General features: G+C 43.4%; 1 protein-coding gene across 1 annotated transcript in view; it reads right to left on the bottom strand.

Annotated features, from left to right (window-relative positions):
- Positions 1-277: 277 nt before the first annotated feature.
- Positions 278-6,000, bottom strand: part of NOXRED1 (NADP dependent oxidoreductase domain containing 1) — a 53,960-nt gene continuing 48,237 nt past the window's right edge. The window contains exon 8 of the transcript XR_003943445.1: positions 278-288. The gene's annotated coding sequence lies outside the window, so the exon portion shown is untranslated. The remainder of the gene's footprint in view (positions 289-6,000) is intronic.

Below are 6,000 nucleotides of genomic sequence, written 5' to 3'. Positions count from 1 at the left end.
TGTTAGGTAAGACAGTCTTGGGGGTGGAACACCTTTGTTTTCCCTGGATGAGCGTCTGACAACAGGTTGGTCTGACCTTTCCGCATCCTCTAAATCTGAGAGTTCTTCTCCAATTGATTCCCCTTCTCCAACTGTACTGTCTTCTTCAATGATCCTTTCTGTGTCTGTTTCCTCTGCCTGTTCCTCGTTAGATACAGATGAGTTGCTTTCAGACATCTGCCTTGGTATGGCATTTATATACACTGGCATGTCTATTATGGTTCTAGTTTCATATTCTGGATGATAAGGCTCATCTGGGATAATCCAGCCTTTATCAACCCTTTTGTTTTCATCAAAATATGTAACATGTCTTATGCCAACAATGCCAGTTTTCAGATTCAAAATTCTATATCCTTTGTGTCCTGGAGTATAGCCAACTAAAATGCCCCTTTCTGTTGTGGAATCCAGCTTATGCCTTCTTTGCTTTGGTACATGAGCATATGCTGTACTTCCAAATGTTCTTATGTGTGACAGGTTTGGCTTCCTACCATGCCATGTCTCATGTGGTGTGCGCTCAGCGCCTTTAGTTGGCATTCTGTTTTGTAGGTACACTGCTGTGAGAATGGCTTCCCCCCATAGTCTTTTAGGGAGATTGCTATCTGACAGCATACATCTGGTCATTTCCACAAGTGACCTAAATTTTCTCTCTGCAACAGAATTTTGCTCTGGTGTATAAGCTACTGTTGTGATATGCTGAATGCCTTCTTGTTCTAGAAATGTGCACATGCTTTGTGAAGTGAACTCACCACCATTGTCGGTCTGAAGAACCTTTGGTTTTCTTTCAAATTTATTGCTCACCATGGCTACGTATTTCTTCAGCATGTCTGTGACTTGACTTTTCTCTTTCAGCAAATAGGCCACACAATATCTAGAGAAATCATCCAAGAATATTAGCACAAATCTGTTATTTCCCAATGATGGGATATTAAACGGTCCACATAAGTCACTGTGTATTAAGTCCAGTACTTTATTACTCCTATTTCCTGTGTATGCAGGAAATGAGGGTCTCACACCTTTTTGAGTAACACAGTCTATGCATTTCTCCATTTTACCAGCATCTGCACTTATCTGAATGCCGGTGGCCAGTTGCTTACTGTAAAGATCCTGGATCACCTTAGAATCACGATGTCCCAGGCGGCGATGCCAGATTTCCAGACTACATTTACCATCATTCTTCCTTACTTGCGCCATATGTGAGGCTTCACCTGAAATGTTCAGCTTATAAACATCATTATGCATAAAAGCTTCAGCATACACTTCATCATTTTTAGAGATTGTGCACTTACTGTTTTCAAAATGAATCACAAATCCCTTCTTATCTAATGTAGATACACTAAGCATATTGCAAACTGCTTGGGGAATATACAAGACATCACTTACAGGAATTTCTTTAACTTCATTAGACACTTTGCATTTTAAGAATCCAATACCTTTTGCTTGGATCTTAGCAGTCCCTGCGTTTGCAGTTTTAAGAATACCTTCCTCTGGACACATTTCCTGAAAGAAATTCTTACAATTGGTTAAATGGCATGTGCTCCCCGAATCCAAAATCCAAGTACTTTCATTTGAATTATTATTTACCATAGTCAAAGATTTTTCTGCCATTAGAAAGCCCTTGTGTTTATCTTTGTCCTTCATACATTTCCTGGTTTGAAAATTCTTTAGTTCCATTGGCTTAGGTGAGCTAGAGGGAGTGTTTTGTGTTTCCTTACACCATTTAGATACATGTCCCTCCTTTCCACATGAGTAGCAAATCAGCTTGCCCTTGGGTGGAGTTTTCCCATAGCTCCGCCTTCCTCTGTTCTTTGCCAAGAAATTTGTTTCATTTCTCTCTGACTGACTTTGAGAACACATCTCCTCAGAATCATTTATTATGCATTCCTGCCTTAGTTTTGATGTTGCCTGTTCAAAGATTGCCCTTCAATGGCCTCATTTACAGACCTAAAAACATCAAACTTCTTTGATAGTGAGGTAAAAAGAAATGCTCTTTTCAATGCATCACACATGGGAATTCCAGAAAGTTCTAGCTTTTGAAATGAAGACATAAGATACATAATGTGATCATTACATTTACTTTTATCCCTTAATTTGGTTTCATTCAACTCTGCCAACCAAATTGGTTGCTGCTTTGCATATGTAGTTGCATACATAGTTCTCAGTTTATATAAAATGTCCTTTGGTGTATCTTTTCCCTCCACTAATATGGCTTGTTTCTCTGAGAGAGCTTCCAAAAGCATGCACTTCACATAATAGTTTGCATTGTCCCATTCAGCCATATTTTCAGCTGTTCTGTCTTGGTCTAAGCATATATCTAATCTTTTTGCTCGAAGGAAACATATGAATCTTAATTCCCACTGCTGATAATTAAACTCAGTTAATCTAGGCACCTTGAGAGAATAGAACAATGGTGAATTTCTTCCCTCAGCCATTTTCTTAGCCTTCTGTCTGCTGTGTGGGGGGAGAGAGAGACAGACTGAATCTTTCCTTTAAAACTTAAGAGAAAAATGTGGCCTTTTTTTCTGCCTGGTAATATTTCTCTTCTTTTTCAATTCCTGGACCCTGGGCCCATAACCCTTTTGTTGGATTATTTGTAGTAAATAATTAGCAGATTTTAGTACACACAGCTTCAGCTTTAGAAATGTTAATTTCTTTCTTCATCTCTCTCTCATTCACCCCTGAATAATTCACTGCTGAGTCACTTTAAAGTTGAAGTAACAAAACATCTGTTTACTCACAGTTTGTAGTTAGATTATAATCAGACAGGCTTATATATACATATTACTATACATTTGTATTATCAGCTCCTTCCATGTGCTTAGATGGTAATGGATGCTCACACCACCATAGATCCTCTCAGGTTAGGAGAGATCATGAGCTCCAGGGTTGCCAGGTGGAAAATTTTTTTCCAGCCCACTGGAGCCCAAAAAACAGCCCAAAAACCGCCCAAACACAAACCCCGCCCCTGACACCCCCACCCCCGCGTCATCACCCCCGCCCCCGCCGTCATAAACCCCGCCCCCGCCGTCACCGGCCCCGCCTCCTACGTCACCGGCCCCGCCTCCCCGTCATCGGCCCCGCCTCTTACGTCATCGGCCCCGCCTCCCCGTCATTGGCCCCGCCTCCCCGTCATCGGCCCCGCCTCCCACGTCATCGGCCCCGCCTCCCACGTCACTAACCCCGCCCAAAACGTCATTAACCCCACCCAAAAACGTCACTAACCCCGCCCCCCCGCGGCCGAAAAAACCGCCCGAAGCACAAAAACCAGCCCAAAAAACCGCAACCCGCCGCGGGCAAAAATTTCCCGCGGCGGGTCGCGGAAAACCGCCCAATTGGGCGGTAAAACCGCCCACCTGGCAACACTGATGAGCTCCATGTGCTCCATGTGCTGCATCTGCTGTGTCTATCCCCCACAGGAAGTTGCATAGCTGTGTGACCTCTCTAAGTAATTCACATCAGAGGTCACAGAGTAATCACAGAGAAATAATAGGTGACAGGCAATGCATGTAAAATACAATTACATTCCAACACTACTAGATGTATGTAGCACTGTACACATTATATACAGGTACTTTTCTTTGGGCTCACTTTCTCGTTTTTTTTGTACTGGGGCAAAGGGAGGGTTAAGGTCAGAAGGAGCTGCAGTGGGAACTGAACCTAGGTTGTCAGGATCAAAGCCTGCTGCACTAACCATTAGGCTGCTCCTCCACTCCAGTTTATCTTGTTGGGCAGACTGGATGGACTGTACAGGTATTTATCTGCTGTCATCTACTATGTTACTCCACACAAGCAGTGTGTACAGGACAGAGCAGTACCAACCATCAGCAGACCCCTTCCTGGACAGCTCTGTCCTCCAGCTAGTCAGATAAACAGTTTGCCAGCTGGGAGACTAGGCACCAGGAAGAATGAAATTTCAATGAAGAAACAAAATGCGTGGGGAGGGGGGTAAACAGATGTAAAGCTCTGCTCACTGGAAAAGGAAAAGTAACAGAACAGGGAATAGCATATTGGAACTAAGGGGGCACAGGACCCTCCCTGATCAGTGCAGCCTATTCAGGCTTCCCTCCACCACCCCTCGAGGACAGTAAGCATTATAATTTCATTCCATGCCTCCTCCTTCCCCAGGACTGTGGGCTGATATAGTCCCCTCCCCCCACCATTCCTGTAGAAAATTGTTCTGTGACCAAGCGGAGTGGAAAAATACAAGTTCCTCAATGGTAGGAATAAGTAACTTCTTATTCTGTATTGTGTGATTGCTGGGAGGGGAGGGGGAGAAGAGGGCTCCTGAATGGTGAGGATAGTGTAGGGCTTTCTCTGGTTTTTACAACTACATTCAAAGTGGTTTACATAGTATGTATAGGTACTTATTTGTACCTGGGGCAATGGAGGGTTAAGTGACTTGCACAGAGTCACAAGGAGCTGCAGTGGGAATAAAATCCAGTTCCCCAGGATCAAGGTCTGCTGCACCAACCACTAGGCTACTCCTCCACTCTGGATGAATAAATGTGGATCTGTATGTCTGTATTTGTCCAGGGTAATGATTCTTCACTCAACATGTAATTAAACTCTGGAATTCATTACCAGAGAATGTGGTAAAAGCAGTTAGCTTAGCGGGTTTTAGAAAAGGTTTGGATAGCTTCCTACCAGAAAAATCCATAAGCCATTATTACAATGGACAGGAAAATTCACTGCTTATTCCTGGGACAAGCAGCATAAAATGTATTTTACTGTTTTGGGATCTTGCCAGGTACCTGTAACCTGTATTGGCCACTGTTGGAAACAGGATACTGGGCTTGATGGACCTTTGGTCTGTCCCAGTATGGCAACGCTTATGTACTTATGAGAAAGTACCTTCATATAATGCGTACGACACTTTGTACATCTAGTAGTGCTATAGGAATGATTAGTAGTAGTAAGTTCATAAAGGCAACTTAACAGGCCAGCAGTTAAAAAATCCATATTGGTTGTCACGGAGGGGCATTTTTTATATGACTAAGTTCAATTTTGGCCATTTTGCTAAAAACGTCCCAAATTCAAGTAGGGAATATAGCCATTTTCAAAACAGAAAAACATCTATCTTTTTTTCCTGAAATTAGCTACTTGCTAGATGTTTTTGTGCATTTATCTTTTCAAATGAAAAACGTGCACAATCAAGCCATTGGATGTAGGAGGGGGCTGCATTTTTACTAGACTGGTCCCCCAGACACCCCAGGAGAGCAATGAGGCACACTAGGGGGTACTTCAGTGGACTTCAAATAAATGCTTCCAAGTACACATCTCACCACTGCTCCTTTGTCTGCTGAGCCCCCCCCCCCCCCAAATCCACTACCCCCAACTGTACACCACTACAATAGCCCTTATGGCACCTATATGTGGGTATAGTCGGTTTCTGGTGAGTTTTGGAGGCTTCACAGTTTCCGCAAGTGTAACAAGATGAGGGAAGTATGGACCTGGGTCCACCTGTCTGCAGTGCACTGCACCCAGCACTAGACTACTCCAGGGACCTGAGTATTACATCTAAGGCTGGCATAGAGACTTTTGGAGGGTGGGAGGGGGTTAGTGACCAATGGGGAAGTAAGGGGAGATCATCCCTGATTCCTTCCAGTGATCATCTGGTCATTTAGGACACGTTTTTGTACCTTATTCGTTATCAAAATAGGTCTAGCTCAAGACATCTTAATTTTAGTCCTAGACAGTTTTGTTTTGTTCCATTATGGCTGAAAAACAGCCAGGTTAGGAACGCCCAGATCCCGCCCTTAACATGCCCCTTGTGTTTTGAACACACTTCTGACGGACTTCACAGAAAAACATCCAAAAACGGGTTTCAAAAATACCAGTTTGGATGTTTTTGTGAGAAAAACATGCAAATGCAGATTTATGCCACAATCTGGGGTTTCTGTTTCTTTATATTGTGATCCCCAGGGAGAGGGGAAGGAGGAGGGCTGATGGATGGTGAGGATAGAT

This window comes from Microcaecilia unicolor, chromosome 9 (assembly GCF_901765095.1).
Source record: "Microcaecilia unicolor chromosome 9, aMicUni1.1, whole genome shotgun sequence".
Taxonomy (NCBI): domain Eukaryota; kingdom Metazoa; phylum Chordata; class Amphibia; order Gymnophiona; family Siphonopidae; genus Microcaecilia; species Microcaecilia unicolor.
This window is presented reverse-complemented; position numbering and strand designations above follow the sequence as displayed.